General features: G+C 42.1%; 1 pseudogene; it reads left to right on the forward strand.

Annotated features, from left to right (window-relative positions):
* The first annotated feature begins 6,478 nt into the window (after positions 1 to 6,478).
* On the forward strand, positions 6,479 to 11,390 carry LOC117086813 (annotated as a pseudogene).
* The last annotated feature ends 7,521 nt before the right edge of the window (positions 11,391 to 18,911 follow it).

The following is an 18,911-nucleotide window of genomic DNA, read 5'->3' on the forward strand; positions in this document are numbered from 1 at the left end:
TCAAGAATGCAATCCCATTTACAATAGTTACGCACACAAAAATAAAATGCCTAGGAATACATGTAACCAAGGAGGTGAAAGATCTCTACAGGGAGAACTACAAAACCCTGCCAATAGGAATCACAGATGACACAAACAAATGGAAAACATTCCATGCCTATGAATTGGAAGAATCAGTATCATTAAAATGGCCATATTGCCCAAAGCAATCTACAGATACAACACAATTCCTATCAAACTACCAACGTCATTTTTTACAGAATTGGAGAAAAACTATGCTAAAATTCATATGGAACCAAAAAAGAGCCTAGATAGCCAAAGCAATCCTAAGCAAAAAGAAAAAATCCAGAGGCATCACATTATCTGACTTCAAACTATATTATAAGGCTACAGTAACCAAAATAGCTTGGTACTGGTACAAAAACAGACACATAGACCAATGGAACAGAATAAAGAACTCAGAAATAAAGCTGCATAACTACAGCCATCTAATTTTCAACAAAGTCAACAGTAATAAGCAATGGAGAAAATTCAGTAAATGGTGTGGGGATAGCTGGCTAGCCATTTGCTCAATAATGAACTTGGACCCCTCCATTTCACCCTATACAAAAATTAAGATGGATTAAATATTTAAATGAAAAACCTCAAACTATAAGAATCCTAGGAGAAAGCCTAGGAAGCACATTCTGGATACCAACTTTGGAAAAGAATTTATGGCTAAGTTGTCAAAAGCAAGCACAACTAAAACAAAAAATGACAAGGGGGACCTAATTAAACTTAAGAGCTTCTACATGGCAGAAGAAACTATCAACAGAGTAAACAGACAACCTACAAAATAGGAGAGAAAATATTTGCAACTATGTATCCAACAAAGGTCTAATATCCAGAATCTATGAGGAACTTAAACAATTGAACATGCAAATGATAATAATAACAACCCCATTAAAAATAAACAACCCCATTAAAAATGGGCAAAAGACATGAACAGACACAAGTGGCCAACAAACATGAAAAAATGCTCCACATCACTAATTCTTAGAGAAATACAAATCCAAACCACAATGAGAAACCATCTCACACCAGTCAGCGTGGCTGTTACTAAAAAGTCAAAAAACAACAGATATTGATGAGGCTGCGGAGAAAAGGGAACACTTATACACCATTGGTGCAAATGTAAATTAGTTCAGCTACTGTAGAAAGCAGTTTGGAGATTTCTCAAAAACTTAAAATAGAGCTGCCATTCCACTTGGCAATCCCGTTACTCTGTACTGAAAAGAAAACAACTTGTTCTGCCAGAAAGACACATACACTTACATGTTCGTCATAGCACTATTCACAATGGCAAAGATATATGGAGCCACATAGACGCCTGTCAGTGGTGGATTGAATAAAGAAAATGTGGTACATACACACCACGAAATACTACATAGACATAAAAAAGAGTGAAATCATATCCTTTGCAGCAACATGGATGCCACTGGAGGCCATTATCCTAAACAATTTAATGCAGGAACAGAAATCCAAAGACTGTGTGTTCTCACTTATAAGTGAGAGCTAAACATTGGGTACTCATGGATATAATGATGGGAACAATAGACACTGGGGACTACTAGAGCAGGGAGGGAGGGATCAGGGCAAGGTCTGAAAAACTGTTGGTACTACACTCAGTACCTGGGTGGCAGGATCATCATACTCCAAACATCAGCATCACGCGATATACCTAGGTAACAATCCTGCACACGTACCCCCGAATCTAAAATAAAAGTTGGAAAAGAAAAGAAAACTATATTTGGGAAACCTAGAATTGGATATTGTTCTAACAGTCTCCTCTCTTCTTGGTTTCTACAATTGTTAATTGCAACACTTTTCTTTTCTATAAAGCACTTAACATAAATCAAATCAGATAGCTGCCAAGTAGGCAAATTCGAGATGAGAGAAATCTTAGAGAAGCTGTCACGGTACTGTGACTATGTTCCCTCCATCACCTTCTTTTATTATATGGCTCTTGAAATTCTGTGCAAGCAATGAACTTGAATGTGGAGGATGTGATACAAAAAAAATCAAGTGCTTTTTTTTTTTTTTGCAATCAGCATCAGACCTTCTTTCCTCCTCATTAAGCCACACATTTCCTAAAGCCTCTGCTGCATGAGTCACCAACGTTTCTGATGTACATAATTTACAATAGCAGATGAGAGAGAACAGCAGGCCAGAGGGGGCGGAAAGTACAGTTAGGTCTAAAATGAGAGGCAGTTGAAAAGTTTGCATTTTCTCTGCTCTTGTGAATTTAAATACAGATCTTGCCAGTTTCCTCATTATAATCATAGAAAGACTGTGGGGTGGGTGTATGGAACAAGAAGCGGAGGACTTGCCACCTTCTTTTGTTGTTCTTTCCGGTCAGGTTGACAACGCTGAAGATCCATGGCTCCTATGTAGGGCTCCGTTTTCTGACTCTTCATGCTTTATATTTTCTTTTATCAAGTACACACTCATAAATGCCTGGAATAAATAGCCTTGTGGGGTGTTATTCTCCCAGGGAACATTTTTGTTTGTGTTAAGTGTACGTTATCAATTTTTACTCTTTCTTGGGCTCGTGTTGCTATTAAATTTTCATAAATCGCAGAATTTCATGGTGGAAGCATGTATAGTCTGCAAGGAGCAAAGTGTGTAAGAGAATATGGGGGAAAAGGCATAATTATGTGATCCTTTCTTCATTTTTCCTTCAACTCATTTTCAATAAATGGAAGCTAGATGTTAGACTCAGGAGAAAAAGCATCAGCATGTCTGTTTCTACTTTAAAACCATCCTGGGGAGAAACAGACCTTCAATTACTCAGTGGAGAATGGCAACTGCTGAGCCAAAGTATGTTGTGTGACTTTTATGGAAAGTCAACAAGGAAAACTTGGCATCATTTTAAAATAAAAGCTTCTCAAGCACCAGGAGGAAAACGATAGCACAGCACCTGATTTATTTCTCTTCTGTGGCAAATACATATGAAAAGAACATGAGGTCTCAGTTTGCTCTTTGGAAATTTAAATGGAAGTGGGGGTCAGGTTCTAGCTGTGGCCATTTGGCTGTCTATTTACACACATTTATTGAGCACTTATGGAGAGATAGGCTGTGTGTTGCATGCTTTTAACAGACAAGTGGTTTTATTTTATTTCCCCTACATTCTTATCCATGAGTTATTAGCAATCCTATTTTACATATAAAAAACTGAAGGTTAAAGAATACTCTAAATAATAATCAAACACATAGAGTACTTCACTTGTGTTAATTCATATGATTGTTGTATACTAATCCCATGACCATTTTGCAGATAGGGAAACTGAGGCACAGAGAAGTTTAGTAACTTGCCATGGTCACACACCCAGCAAGTGGCTGAGATGATATTTGAATTGAGGTAATCTGGCTCTAGAGCCCAAATATTTAACCACAACCTATACTAACTCTTCAAATTAGGTAAATAAACATTGCAGTGTAACCATTCACTCATAACATTCTATTTTTAAAACATGTACCATGCAGCTTTGACAAAGGCGATTATTGAATAATAAGGAATTAGAAAATTGGACAACTATTAGAGAATTACCCTAGACAACCTCATATCCAAATGTCCCATTTCACAGAAAATGAAACTGACACTCAGGTTAGGAGACAGCTCCAAGTTGGCACAGCAGGTTGGTAGACCAGGACCAAGTTGTACCCCACTTTCTCCCCAAACCTCAATACAGTATGCTTTCCACTGCTGCTCCAATAAGATTTCAAGGGATTTTAAAGGCTTAGAACACTTTTGGGAGACAGTTTTTGTGGAATCAAAGCAGACAGTTTTGGAGTATGAAAGAAGAAGCTATGAGGCTAGAGAGAGGACAGTGTCTGCATCTTATCTCTTCTTCTCTAGTCAGACACAGCCCATTACTGCCCTCTCTCCTTCCTTCTCTTTCTTCCTCCCAAACTGGCTTCACCAGCATTTCCTGTCTTGGTGACCTTCTACCCAGTTGATCAAGACAGTGCCCTAGGTGCTACTCCTTGCTTCCTGGCCCTCATGTCCCACATTCAAACCAACAACTGACCCACCTGATTCTGCCTCCTACTTGTTGATGAAAAGAATCAAACTCTGTAAAATATTTGAAGAAATTTGTTCTGAGCCAAATATGAGTGACCGTGTCCTGTGACACAGCCCTCAGGAGATCCTGAGAACATGTGCCCCAGGTGGTCAAGGCACAGCTTGGTTTTATACATTTTATGGTGACATGAGACATCAATCTAATACATTGAAGCTCTACATTGGTTCAGTCCAGAAAGGCAGGACAACTCAAAGTTGGGGTGGTGGGGAGGAGAGGTGGAGCTTCCAAGTTATAGGTAGTTTTAAAATTTTTCTGGTTGACAATTGAGTTTATCAAAAGACCTGGGATCAATAGAAAAGAAATGTCTGGGTTGTGATAAAAGGTTGTGGAGACCATAGTTTTATCATACAGATGAAGCCTCTCTGGGTAGCAGAGAATAGATTGTAAATGTTTCTTATCAGCTTTAAGGTCTATATTGATGTTAATGCTGGTCGGCTTTTCCTGAATTCCAAAAGGGAGGAGGGTTTAATGAGGCAGGTCTGACACCTGCCTTCCCATCATGGCCTGAACTAGTTTTTCAGGTTAACTTTGGAATGCCCTTGGCTAAGAGAAGGGGTCTGTTCAGATGGTTGGGAGGCTTAGAATTTTATTTTTGGTTTACAACACCCAGGAGTCTAGTTTCAGTGGTTCATCACTTAGGCACAAAAGAAAGTTCCTATGCATTGAGTTTAAGCTTCAGAAGATAGAAATCTAGACACTGCCCAGAGAAACAGATACAGAAATAACTATGATATTTCCCTGACCCCTTAATAAGTGGGAACTGCAGTGCAGGGGCACTGGAACTAGCCAGCCACTTCAGCCCCAGCAGGGGTGAATTCCACTCACTCACGGGAGGGGAGCGCACAGATTAGCAGGTGCAGGAGTTGGGGCAAGTGATTTTGGGCACCAGCAAGAGCAAAACTCCGTGCAGGTCCCAAGGCAGCATCTGGCGCCTGTGACCTCTCAAGCCCCAGTAGGAGTGTTACAGTGTCCTTTTAGCTTTGCCATCTGCAGACAGCTTAAGTGTTAATAGTTCAGTGGAGCGTCAGTGTGATAGCCTTTTGCACCCACACTCATGGCACCCAAGTTCTTGTCCGGCATCCAGGAGGAATGAGGTTGCACCAAGTTGAAAATGGTAAATGCAGGGGACTTTGTTGCCAATGAAAGTGGTTCTCAGCAGGAAGGGGAGCCAAAAAGGGGATGGAGTATGAAGGTAATCTTCCCCTGAAGTCTGGCTATCCCCAGTCAGACTCCTCTCTGAAGCTATGCCGTCAAGCTGTCCCTCTGAAGTCAAGCTGCTTCTCCCCAACTTCCAATCGTAGTCCCTGATGTCCAGCTGCTTCTCCTCTCTCTGCTGGCCAAGCTTGGGGTTTTTATGGGCACAGAATGAGGAGCAGGGTGGGCTATGGGTGGTTTTGGAAAAGGCAACATTTGAGCAGGGAAAGAGAGATGTAAGGTCTCACTTTGGGCTGCAGTATCAAGAGTTTCAGCTTGAGAGTGGGGACCTCCCCAGGGACCTGCTGTCTTCTGCCCAGAATTTCCCTGCTTCCTGTTCCTATCAATAGTAACTAGGTGTGAACTTATTAATATAGCCACCCAGTGGCTGTCCCAAGAGCCCTCTAAATCTACAGTCACTGGAAGGCCTCACTGAAAAGTCTTCCTTTCTTCTGTGATTAAGGGCCTGATATTTTAACTTTTAGAATAACTTATTATGCAAATAGTGAACGATTGACATCAGTGGAGCAGAGTTGCCTTTATGAGTCAGAGTAGAGACAAGAGATAGGTCTGTTCTCTCTCTGGATTAAATCAGCCCCAGTGGAATAGCCCCGATTTAAACAGAAAAACATTTTTAAAGTAGTGATCTGCTTAACTTTTGTGGTGAGCTCCCTCTGGAGAAATATCTAGATGTAGAGGAGAAAAATTTCCTTATTATACTTAGTTTTAAAAAAATCACCTTTTCTTTGACCTTAATGCCATGAGATTTGGATGCTTTTCAGCCTTGGCAGAAGGGAAGGGGGTGAAAGACTCCACCATCCGAAGTCAGTTTCTCTTCTTTTTACCTATAAGTAAACCATTAAATCAGAATCTCCCAGAACTTCAAAGCCAATGAGACCTCAGACATCACTGTCCCATACCTTCATTTCATGATAAAGGAAACAGAGTCTCAGGAGGAGAAATGTCTTGTCAACAGCCACAAAGCTAGTTAGTTCCTAAGGCATTATTAATAGTTGTTCTGACTCATAGCTCAGGGCTCTTTCCATATTCACAAACCATTGAAAACCAGACTTTCCAGTTATAAAATATACGTGTTTTTCAGCAATTTTTTTTTTTTTCTTTTTTTTTTTGAGGCGGAGTCTCGCTCTGCCGCCCAGGCTGGAGTGCAGTGGCGCGATCTCGGCTCACTGCAAGCTCTGCCTCCCGGGTTCACGCCATTCTCCTGCCTCAGCCTCCTGAGTAGCTGGGACTACAGGCGCCCGCAACCGCGCCCGGCTAATTTTTTTGTATTTTTAGTAGAGACGGGGTTTCACCATGGTCTCGATCTCCTGACCTTGTGATCCGCCCGCCTCGGCCTCCCAAAGTGCTGGGATTACAGGCGTGAGCCACCGCGCCCGGCCTCAGCAATGTTTTAAGCATTATATTTTATGTGTGAGCAACCAGCATAACAAAGACTATCTTTTAAAACTTATGCTATGAAGCCAGATATTCTCAAAAGTTTCATGCAGCTTGTTCCCAAAAGGCCATCTGATTAGAGTAACATGTATTCTTATACATTTTCAGGATGGAGGAGGAAGCAATTGAAGGGAGATATAGGAAGGAACAATGAGGGGTCTTTTCTCCTTGACATCTCTGCCAAGGCTCCTTGACTCATGAGAGTGTCCAGCCTACTTGAGGAAAATTGTCCAAGAAGTCTAAAGGTTTCTTCCTTTTGAAGTTAATTCAATTCACTTAAAAAAAAATGTAGTAGGCACTGGGCATACAAAGATGAATTATACCCTTTATCCTTGGAGCTTAAAATTCAGTGGAGAATGTAGAAGATATACAATACAGGCGGCCCTCCATATCTGTGACTTCTGCATACTAGGATTCAACCAACTTCAGTCAAAAATATTTGGAAAAAAAAAAAAAGACCACAATAAAAATAATACAAATAAAAAAATACAGTATAAGGACATTTACACAGCGTTTATGTGTATTAGGTATTATTAGCAATCAAGAGATATTTAAAGTATATGGTAGGATGTGTGCAGGTTATATGCAAATACTACACTAGTTTATATCAGGGACTTGAGCATCTGAGGATTTGGGTGTATTCAGGGGTCTAGAACTGATTCCTCACAGATACGGAGAGACGACTTGTCACTATATTACCAGATTCAATGTGACTGGTGTCAGAGCAGCAGCACTAAGTCATTTAGGCACCCAGAAGATGGAGAACCAATTCTGACAGGAGGAGGAAACTCAAGGCAGGTTTGGGGAGGAGGCGGCATTTGAGCGATATTTCGAAAGATGGGGAATGAATGCAAGAGTGGAGAGGAAGGAAGAGAAAGGCATTCTTGGCCAAAGACTCAAGAGCAAAGGCTGTGAGGGAAGATGACGTACCATTATGAATGGGATGAAAGAAGGAGGGAAGGTTGGAAACAGAGGGTGCAGCCTGTTCCCAACCCAAAGGCAGGCCTGATGGGAGGCCACTGCTGGAGGAAGCACAGCCTTTCTAGTTGCAGTAAAGAAAGAGAAGCTAGCCCTGGCATCGTGGGCCTCCTTCACCACTGGGATGCCCTTCCTCTTCAGGAGACCACAGTTCTCAGGCTTCCTCTCTTCACCACAGCCGGCTTGAGCAGGAGGTTTGGCAGATACTCATTCATACCACAGGGTGTTGCCATGGAAATGGATCAAAGTAAGGTGATATCCAGAGAGAACAGTAGCTGCCACTTAGAGCCTCAGAGAGGGAAGAAAGCCTTAATGGAGGCTTCATGCTCTAAGGTGTGGTCCAGAGTGTGCCTATGACACAAGGCACCAAGACAAGACCTGTCACTGGGAACTACCTCACCGGGAACTAAGCAAAATCTCAACAGAACAATGTACACCCACATCCAAAAGAAAATATGCTGGCATGTGAAAAGGGAAGAAAAACTAGCAAGAAAAATGAAACATTTCAGTTAACTGGCCAACATATTTTAAAATGAAACAAACTTTTAAAAATACAGGAATATAAGGCATTTATTGAGTGCTTACTATACACCAGACTTTGTACTAAAGGTGTTTGAGGCACACACCTGGAAGGCCAAATCACAATCCAAAATTTGCTTGGTGAGAGTGGAATCGGAACCAAGTGAGCTAGTTGTTGGATGCTGATGGTTCTTGTCATTGAGTTAGGATAACCAGTTTGTTCTGGTCTGCCCAAGGCTTTCCTAGTCATTCCAGGAAACCCCTCAGTCCTAGGCAAACTGGGAAAATTGATCACTCTACATCAAGTTATAATGGCCCAAAGTTTCCTTCTCCTCTTTTTAGGGCTTACTTGTGGAGAGGACTGATGGTGAAGCAGAACTACAGATTGGCTTGCCCAATTCCATTCCCTTTTCTCGTGCGTCTTCCTGCCCTGTAGTAGGGGAAAGCTCATTCTCCAGACTCACTTGCCGCTCGAGCTCCTCATGTGGCTTAGCCTCTGCTAAGCAGATGCAATGATGTGAGTCTTGGAAGGAGCAAGTGAGAAAAGAGCTGTTGGCCTTGTGCAGGGAGAGGGGACCTTCTGGCAAGCATAGCGGCAACAGCCAGCAGGGGCAGGGCAGCTATGGACCCAGCAACTTCCTGATCATGGCAGAGGCCTGGTGCTTCTGGGGGCCCTGCTGGCAACAGCTCCCTTAGTATACCAGTTCTTTTGAGAGGTTCAGTCTAGATTGTGTACCTTCAACCCTCCCAGTGATTTTATGGAGCTATTAATAGCCATTTATAACTCTCCTTTTGTATAAACTAGCCAGAAGATTTTGTCATTTACAACAAAAAAGCACAGTCTGACACAGATGGTATATAGGATGCCATCATCAACAGCCTAATAATGGCTTCCTGGAATGCTGCATTGAAAAGAATTCTGAGACCTCATCCAGGCTTAGTGAGAAAAACTGCTCTGATGCGTTAGAACCTCTTTTATGGTCCCAGAGACAGAAGAATTGCATTTGCATCAGACTTTTGCCATCTGTGGTTGAGACTACTGACAAAATCATGTATTTTTTCTTTTGTTTTACAACCATACTGTCCTTTTGAGATGTTGTCTGCTAAGGTGTTGATAATTCTGGAAATCAGAAATTTTAGACATATTTCTTTAACCTTAATTTTAGAAATATAAACTACAACTGTCTTTGATATGAAAAACTGAACAATTGTTGATGTAAATTCTTGAAGAATATAAATGCTGTGTTGAAAATTTCTTGCTTAGTAAAAATAAAGATTACAAGATATTTTACATTCTAGAGAGTATTACATATTCACTATTACATATCTATACATTATAGTATGTGTATATTATATTCAAAGAGTATTATAAACAAAGTGACTAGGCAGCAGGGATGAAGATCTTACTCAAGTTTAAATCTATATATCCTATTTCATATAATCATGATTACAACTTCCCTTTCATATTCAATAGTTTTGAGAATGAAATTTTGCTTAGTCCTGTATAAAAATTGTAATATGTGTTTGTAATAGGAAAATATGTTTGTTCAATTCTCTGTAGAAAATGAGTATTATAGGAAACTAAATCTTCTCACTTAAACTCCAGATGAGTTTGTGATCAGCCTTTTGGTATTTTCTACTCTACATACTGTTCATGTCCTCTTGTTAGAGAACACTATGGTTGGACTTTCTTAAAGTTGTAGAAAGAAAATAAAGCCACCATGACATAATTTAAATACAACACAAAGCATGATTTCTTGAACAATTCTTAGAATTTGCGGTTCGTCATTGTACCACCCACACTAAAAAGGCTTGTCTCTCTTGAGGGAATTTTCTCTCTTGGAGGGATTTTGACTTTCACTTTCACAGGGCAAAAGGGTGAGGCTGTAGCAGAGGTGTGATGGGCAGCTGATATCACAAGGCCCAGGCATTGCTTGTTCTGACCCTAGAGCCTAACCTGGGTGAAATCCCTGTGCATCAAACCTGGGACATGGGAGTGGAAAAGGAAACTTATGAAGTTGGAAAGAACTGAAAACAAATTTCCATTTCTTTCTCATTTCATCAAGAGTGGTATCCTCACTAAGTGTCTTTTAGTTGCAAGCAAGACAAATCCACTACAACTATAAACTGATTTTTTTTTAGGTGGGGGGATGAAAAGGAAACAAAAGGTAAACAGATTAGGAAGAAAGAAATAATATTGCCTTTATTTGCACATCATGTGATTGTCTATGTAGAAAATCCAAAAGAATTAACCAAGAAAACTCCTGGAACTAATAAGCAGTTACATCAGGGACACAGGATACACGGTTATTACACAAAAGTCAATCGCTTCCTTATGGTTTTTTTTGGACATTTCTTTCTTTTGTTTATTATTATACTTTATGTTCTAGGGTACGTGTGCACAATGTGCAGGTTTGTTACATATGTATACATGTGCCATGTTGGTGTGCTGTACCCATTAACTTGTCATTTACATTAGGTGTATCTCCTACATTCTCTACAATATTCTCTACAATATATCTCCTATATTCTCTACAAAGGACATGAACTCATCCTTTTTTATGGCTGCATAATATTCCATGGTGTATATATGCCACATTTTCTTAATCCAGTCTGTCATTGATGGACATTTGGGTTGGTTCCAAGTCTTTGCTATTGTGAATAGTGCCACAATAAACATACGTGTGCATGTGTCTTTATAGCAGCATGATTTATAATCCTTTGGGTATATACCCAGTAATGGGATGGCTGGGTCAAATGGTATTTCTAGTTCTAGATCCTTGAGGAATCGCCACACTGTCTTCCACAATGGTTGAACTAGTTTACAGTCCTACAAACAGTGTAAAAGTGTTCCTATTTCTCCACATCCTCTCCAGCACCTGTTGTTTCCTGACTTTTTTTTTTTTTTGAGACGGAGTCTCGCTCTGTCGCCCAGGCTGGAGTACAGTGGCCGGATCTCAGCTCACTGCAAGCTCCGCCTCCCGGGTTTACGCCATTCTCCTGCCTCAGCCTCCCAAGTAGCTGGGACTACAGGCGCCCGCCACCTCGCCTGGCTAGCTTTTTGTATTTTTTAGTAGAGACGGGGTTTCACCGTGTTAGCCAGGATGGTCTCGAACTCCTGACCTCGTGATCCGCCCGTCTCGGCCTCCCAAAGTGCTGGGATTACAGGCTTGAGCCACCATGCCCGGCCGTTTCCTGACTTTTTAATGATCGCCATTCTAACTGGTGTGAGATTGTGGTTTTGATTTGCATTTCTCTGATGACCAGTGATGACAAGAATTTTTTCATGTGTCTGTTGGCTGCATAAATGTCTTCTTTTGAGAAGTGTCTGTTCACATCCTTTGCCCACTTTTTGATGGGGTTGTTTGTTTTTTTCTTGTAAATTTGTTTGAGTTCTCTGTAGGTTCTGGATATTAGCCCTTTGTCAGAGGAGTAGATTGTAAAAATTTTCTCCCATTCTGTAGGTTGCCTGTTCACTCTGATGGTAGTTTCTTTTGCTGTGCAGAAGCTCTTTAGTTTAATTAGATCCCATTTGTCAATTTTGGCCGTTGTTGCCATTGCTTTTGGTGTTTTAGACATGAAGTTCTTGCCCATGCCTGTGTCCTGAATGGTATGCCTAGGTTTTCTTCTAGGGTTTTTACGGTTTTAGGTCTAACATTTAAGTCTCTAATCCATCTTGAATTAATTTTTGTATAAGGTGTAAGGAAGGGATCCAGTTTCAGCTTTCTACTTATGGCTAGCCAGTTTTCCTAGCACCATTTACTAAATAGGGAATCCTTTCCCCATTTCTTGTTTTTGTCAGGTTTGTCAAAGATCAGATGGTTATAGATGTGTGGTATTATTTCTGAGGGCTCTGTTCTGTTCCATTGGTCTATATCTCTGTTTTGGTACCAGTACCATGCTGCTTTGGTTACTGTAGCCTTGTAGCATAGTTTGAACTCAGGTAGCATGATGCCTCCAGTTTTATTCTTTTGGCTTAGGACTGTCTTGGCAATGTCGGCTCTCTTTTGGTTCCATATGAACTTTAAAGTAGTCTTTTCCAATTCTGTGAAGAAAGTCATTGGTAGCTTAATGGGGATGGCATTGAATCTATAAATTACCTTGGGCAGTGTGGCCATTTTCACGATATTGATTCTTCCTATCCATGAGCATGGAATGTTCTTCCATTTGTTTGTGTCCTCTTTTATTTCACTGAGCAGTGGTTTGTAGTTCTCCTTGAAGAGGTCCTTCACACCTCTTGTAAGTTGGATTCCTAGGTATTTTATTCTCTTTGAAGCAATTGTGAATGGGAATTCACTCATGATTTGGCTCTCTGTCTGCTATTGCTGTATAAGAATGCTAGTAATTTTTGCACTTTGATTTTGTATCCTGAGAGTTTGCTGAAGTTGCTTATCACCTTAAGGAGATTTGGGGCTGAGACGATGGGGTTTTCTAAATATACAATCATGTCATCTGCAAACAGGGACAATTTGACTTCCTCTTTTCCTAATTGAATACCCTTTGTTTCTTTCTCTTGCCTGATTGCCCTGGCCAGAACTTCCAACACTATGTTGAATAGGAGTGCTGAGAGAAGGCATCCCTGTCTTGTGCCAGTTTTTAAGGGGAATGCTTCCAGTTTTTGCCCATTCAGTATGATATTGGCAATCACTTCCTTATATTACCAGAAATGAACAAGTAGAAACTGACATTAAAAAATGAACATTAGCAGGACACAGTGGTTCACGCCTATAGTCCCAACACTTTGAGAGGTCAAAGCAGGAGGATCACTTGAGGCCAGGAATTCAAGGCCAGCAATAATAACCAGGGCCGGGCGCCGTGGCTCACGCCTGTAATCCCAGCACTTTGGGAGGCCAAGGCAGGCAGATCATGAGGTCAGGAGATCGAGACCATCCTGGCTAACATGGTGAAACCCCATCTCTACTAAAAATACAAAAACTTAGCCAGGCATGGTGGCGGGTGCCTGTAGTCCCAGCTACTCGAGAGGCTGAGGCAGGAGAATGGCGTGAACCCAGGAGGCAGGGTTGCAGTGAGCCGAGATTGTGCCACTGCACTCCAGCCTGGGCAACAGAGTGAGAATCCATCTCAAAAAAAAAAAAAAAAAAAAAAAGCCAGGCATGGTGGCATATGCCTGTAGTCTCAGATACTTGGGAAGCTGAGGTGGAAGGATTGCTTGAGCCCAGGAGTTCAAGGCTGCAGTGAGCTCTCATCATACTACTGCACTCCAGCCTGGGCAACAGAGTCAGACTCTGTCTCTAAAATCAAACAAACAAAAAAAGAAAAAAATCCCACATTATCATTTACCAGGAAAAAAAAGGAGGGGGGTAGGCATATTACAACAAGACAAACGTTTAGATGACTGAGGATAAGGATGGCTACTGGGAACCCAGGCAGCAATCTATCAAAATTTGCCAGGCCTTCTCCTGCTCTCAGGAGCCATGAAGTCTAATGTGGGCTTCTCAGCACTCAGCTGTCTTCCTGGCCTTGTGGGTAGCACACAGCTGTGGAGTTAAACCAGAAGACTTACTCCTGAGCATACTCTAAAACTGTGTGACCTTAGATAATTTGCTAAACCACTTTAGGCCTGAGTATCCTGGACCTTGGATAACAGTAACTATAGTTCCTATCTCATAGGATTGTGGTGAGAATCAAATGAGCTCTTCTGTGTGAAAACAGGGCCTGCTGCATAGCCAGCACTGAATAATCATTAGCTGTTGATCTGGTTTATGTTCTTTTTGCTCTCTGGGGCTTGGTTTGCTCTGTTTCACTGGATGTCCAAGCCTGGCAACCTCAGCATGGTGACCTCAGTTTCTATGTCCACACCACCCCAGTCCAAGCCAATAGCCAGATGGAATGTGATTTTCTTGGTCTGCAAACCAAATTCTTAGGAGGAAGAATCTCCTTGGCTCAACTGTGGTCATGGAGGCAAATGAACTCAGCTGTGGAGGGTTGAATTGTGTGTGTGTGTGTAATGGGGAGGGGGTGGTGGCGAGGGGTAGCAGGTGGAGGTGATAGTTGTAGTCCTCAAAGAAAGAAAGGATATCTTCATGGGCTGGTTAATTATCCCAAAATAGGTGAGCCCAGCAACCCTGCATTTTGTAGTCTTCTGTGATACGTCGATAAGCACTTGTGATGGTAAATTTTAAGCCTAACTTGACTGGGCTCAGGGATGCCTAGATAGGTGGGAAAACATCATTTCTGGGTGTGTTTGTGAGGATGTTTTCAGAAGAGATTAGCATTTAAGTCAATAGACTGAGTAAAGAGGATCACCCTCATCAATCTTGCTGGACATCATCTAATCCATTAAGGGCCTGAATGAAACAAACAGGTAGAGGAAGGGTGAATTTACTCCCTCTGCTTGACTGGGGACATCAAACTTCAGCTCTGAGACATTGAAGCTCCTGGTTCTTGGGCTTTCTGGCTCAAACTGGACTACGTCACTGGCTTTCCTGTGCCTCTACTTGCAGATGGCCAATAATGGGACTCTCTAATAGCATGAGCCAGTTCTTCATAATATATAACTATCTGTCATCTATCTATCTATCTATCTATCTATCATCTATCTACCTATCTATCATGTATCTATTGATCATCTATCTATCCACCCATCCTATTGCTTCTGTTTCTCTAGAGAACTTTGATGGATATGGCTCTCTTGGTGTTCATCCCAGGCACCTTCCATCCTTCCAATGCCATATCTCTGTGTTGCTCCCCCTCACCCCCTCTGTGCACTTTTACACTGCCCTCAATCTCTCGAATCATTTTGCTCACAAGTGTGGAGAGCCAGAAAGGCCTGGGAGTTTATGTGTTCCCTTCCTCCAGGGCAGCCCTTCACCAGAGACTGCTAACTGCCAGTGCAGGCATCTGAAAGCCCAGCTCCCCTGCCTTGAGTGGGGACAACTCAGAGGCATAATTTGCCCTCCAGAGCTCCCCTATGGGATCAGGCTGAGGCTGGCACTTTGCCTGGGGTGGCACTCCACTTGCGTTCTTCCCCTTCTCTATCTGGCTTCCCCTGGAAATATTTTCTAAGTAAATCACTTACACTGGAATCCCGATCTCAGGGTCTGTTTCTAGAGCTCAACTGAAAACAATCCTACAGATCAAAAAAACATGGGCCTGAACTCATGTGTGAGCCATTAACGAATATAACTAATGTCCACGTGAAAAGGATTCTTTCATTCCTCTGAGATTTGGTTTTGTTTCTCATCCTTGCATTCTTTGGCAGGTCTTGCCTACGGAGAGAGGCTGTTGGAGAGCCTGGATCTCTTGGTCTTCAGAAAATGATCTTCTTTCAAAGAAAACAAGGAGGACAGCCGCTCTCATTTGACAAACAAACAAAAAAAGAGAGGTTAGTCTGGTATGTGACTTGATTTTCTTTGCTGCTCCCCCAGCTACCACCAAGCCCCCAATCCCACTTCCCCTTGTCAGCCGGGAGAGCCTTTTCTTTTTTGTATTGATATGTTTATTCCTGGACTTTATTCATGTACAAATAGAAATATAGATTTATGTGTTTAAACAGATGTAATAATTCTGCATATATTACTCTGCAAACTGCTTTTTATTTTAACCACACATAAAAAACAATGTACTTATTTCTTTTTTGCCTTCAGCTTTATTGAGGTGTAGTTGACAACACTGTATAAACATAAGGTATGCAATGTGACATTTAACTTACCTATATGTCGTGAAATGATCACAATCAAGTTAGCTAACCCATTCATCACCTCACATGGTTCCCATTTGTGTGTGTCTGTGTGTGTGTGTGTGTGGTGAGAACATTTAGAATCTACTCTTTTCGCAAAATTGAAGTATACAAGGCAATATTGTTAACTAGAGTCACCTTGCTGTACATTAGATCCTCTAGGCTTATTTAACTTACAGCTGAAGAGCCATTTTAGCTTTCGAAAAAGAGACTCTTCCTGCTGAGTCCAGCTGCCTGCCTGAAACCTGAACGTGGATAGACCAGCACACGGAGGCAGGATGAGACGTGACATTTCTAGGACGAGCTGCCACCATAGCTGATTCTCGCTTAGTGACACTCTTCACTCCTATTGCAGAGCTTACTCCTGCTGATGATAAGGAGAAGTGCTTTGAACGGATCTCAGTGAGAAACGTTTTCTCATGGAGGGAATACATAGAGCCGGCTGCCTTTTCAGGTCTGAAGCCAACCAAGAAGCTCCTTTGGGCCAACAGGGTCTGTCCTTTGAGCTGGGCCAGGCTTGGTGCCAAGCAGATGAGCCAGTCTCTAGTAGATAGGGCAGAGTATGAGTGTCCCTAGTTCTTAACTCCATTTCAAAATATTCTGGCCACCTCAGCTTAACATGAGTGACTAACATTCTACCACACAAATTCATCTCTTTGGATTGAACACCTGTCTAATGCTAAAATGTAAACCTTCTGAGAGGGATCACACATTTTCTTGTTGCATTAACCAGACTCTTTTGGATGTAAGTGACAGAAACTTAAAATGGTACAAGCATAAACAGAATTTAATTGGCTCAATCATTATGGTAGATGGCTTGAGGCTCAGGTAGATCAGGTGTCAAAACAACGTCATCAGAAATCTTTTTTTCATTTGCCAACTCTGTTTTTCTGGGTTGGCTTCATTCTCCGGGGACAATGATGGCCTCTGGTAACTTCTTACTTAGCAACCCAAAGGAAGGAGTGGCTCTTTCCCTGTCATTCCACCCCAAATCTCAAGACTATGTCCCTTTGACTCAAATGGAGCCGTGTGGTCTTCTATAAACCAATCACTGTGACACTAATGGATGAGGTCATAGTCCTGTGCCAATGGCTGGGGTGGGAAAGAAGGGTCAGCCCCAGCCAAGCCACATATAATGAGAGTGGGAGGGGGCTGTTCAGCAAGGAAAATTTCAGGTGCTCTTACCATTAGAGGAGAAACTGGATATTAGGAAGGCAATACCAACACCTATCTACCACACTGAGCAGTTTTCATACCACCAAGGTAATAGCTAGCAGAGAGCATCTCCCTACAAGATGAGACACAGTAGAGATGGTAACAAGTCCAGAGCTTGGGGCACCTTACTAGGAAAGCAGGCAGGTTGGAGGATATTGCATTAGGGCTCCTTGAAGAACCAAGGGGAACCCAGGGGCTCTGAGATTTAACAGTACATTCTTAGAAATTAAGAAAAACTCTCAGATTGGGCTGGGTGTGGTGGTTCACACCTGTAATCCCAGTACTTTGGAAGGCCAAGTCAGGCGGATCCTGAGGTCGGGAGTTCGAGACCAGCCTGATCAATATGGAGAAACCCTATCTCTACTAAAAACACAAAATTGGCTGGGCATGGTGGCACATGCCTGTAGTCCCAGCTACTCAGGAGGCTGAGGCAGGAGAATCACTTGAATCCAGGAGGCAGAGGTTGTGGAAAGTAGCAGGAGAATCCTAGTAGCTTGACAAGTGTCAGGCAGGGGGCCAGCAATGCCACTCACAATTCATACCCACAGGCTTCCCCCCAATTTATGGTAGGCTCAGCCTTCATCCTTCTTTAATAGGAGTGAAATAGTGTATTCATGCTTTTCTGTATTATCCCCCAAGGATCCTTAGTCATGTTCATGTGAATTGGTGCCCAGCAGGCACAATTGTGCTGGACTATTCCATGACCTCTTTTTTGTTGTTTTCACAAACAGATACTAGTATGACTGATGGGCAGCTGACATTTTCCAAGCACTATATTATTAGAACATCCTGAGAGCCTGCCTATTTTGCTCTACAGATACGGACACTTGGGCTTGGGGAAAGATGAAGTGATTTGCCAGTCTGTCAGTGGTGGGGCCAGGCTACTGACTCCAGTCATGGGGTTCTAGCCAACATCTTTAAACTCCATACCATAGCTGAAGCCAGAAAGAATTGAGAAAGTATGGAGGGGAGAATTTCAAGGAGAAAAGGTTGAGGTTTAAAGCAATCAGCCAACAGGGGTAGGGGAAAAGTCCCAGGGTACAAGACATGGCTGTGAACAGTACCAAGGAGGCAGCAGATGATGAGAACATGCTGCTCTTTGTTTGCTAACGATGATACCACTATGGGTAGAGTGGCCATATAATTGTTGGCCAAAATCAAGACTTTTTGAGAGTGAGAGGGCACTGTTAATTGTACTGGGAAGACTGCAATAAACCAAGACTGGTTTGGGCATACCAGAACACAGGGTCACTCTAACTGAGGCTACTAACAGTAGGGCTGGTATTGTTTTCTGATAGCAGTGATGGATATACATGGATTTGTCCACAGCCCCTCCATCCATCATCCTTTTGGGGTTGCAGGATGGCTGGTGAGGAATGTATTAACTAGCTTTGGTCTTTGTAGCTCTGTGCTCTAACCAACAGAGTTTATCTCCAGACACAGTAGAGTCAGGGGACAAAAGACACAATTTCAATAATTAATTATTTAATTAAACCAACCATTAGCTAAGCAAGGCCGTATAGTAGAGTTGTTAGTGAATTTCACTTTGAAGTTTAGATCTCAGTGATGTGACTCTGGGCACGATACTTAATTTCTGTGAGTCTCAGGCTTCTGATCTGTAAAATAGGGACAAGAGCAAACACTATCTGAGCTTTTACTTTGTTTTAGGTACTGGGCTAAGCACTTTATGTGGATTATTTACTCTAATATCATTGTAACTTTAGGAA

The sequence above is a fragment of the Trachypithecus francoisi genome, unplaced genomic scaffold (genome assembly GCF_009764315.1).
Source record: "Trachypithecus francoisi isolate TF-2019V2 unplaced genomic scaffold, Tfra_2.0 Lachesis_group10, whole genome shotgun sequence".
In the NCBI taxonomy this organism is placed as follows: domain Eukaryota; kingdom Metazoa; phylum Chordata; class Mammalia; order Primates; family Cercopithecidae; genus Trachypithecus; species Trachypithecus francoisi.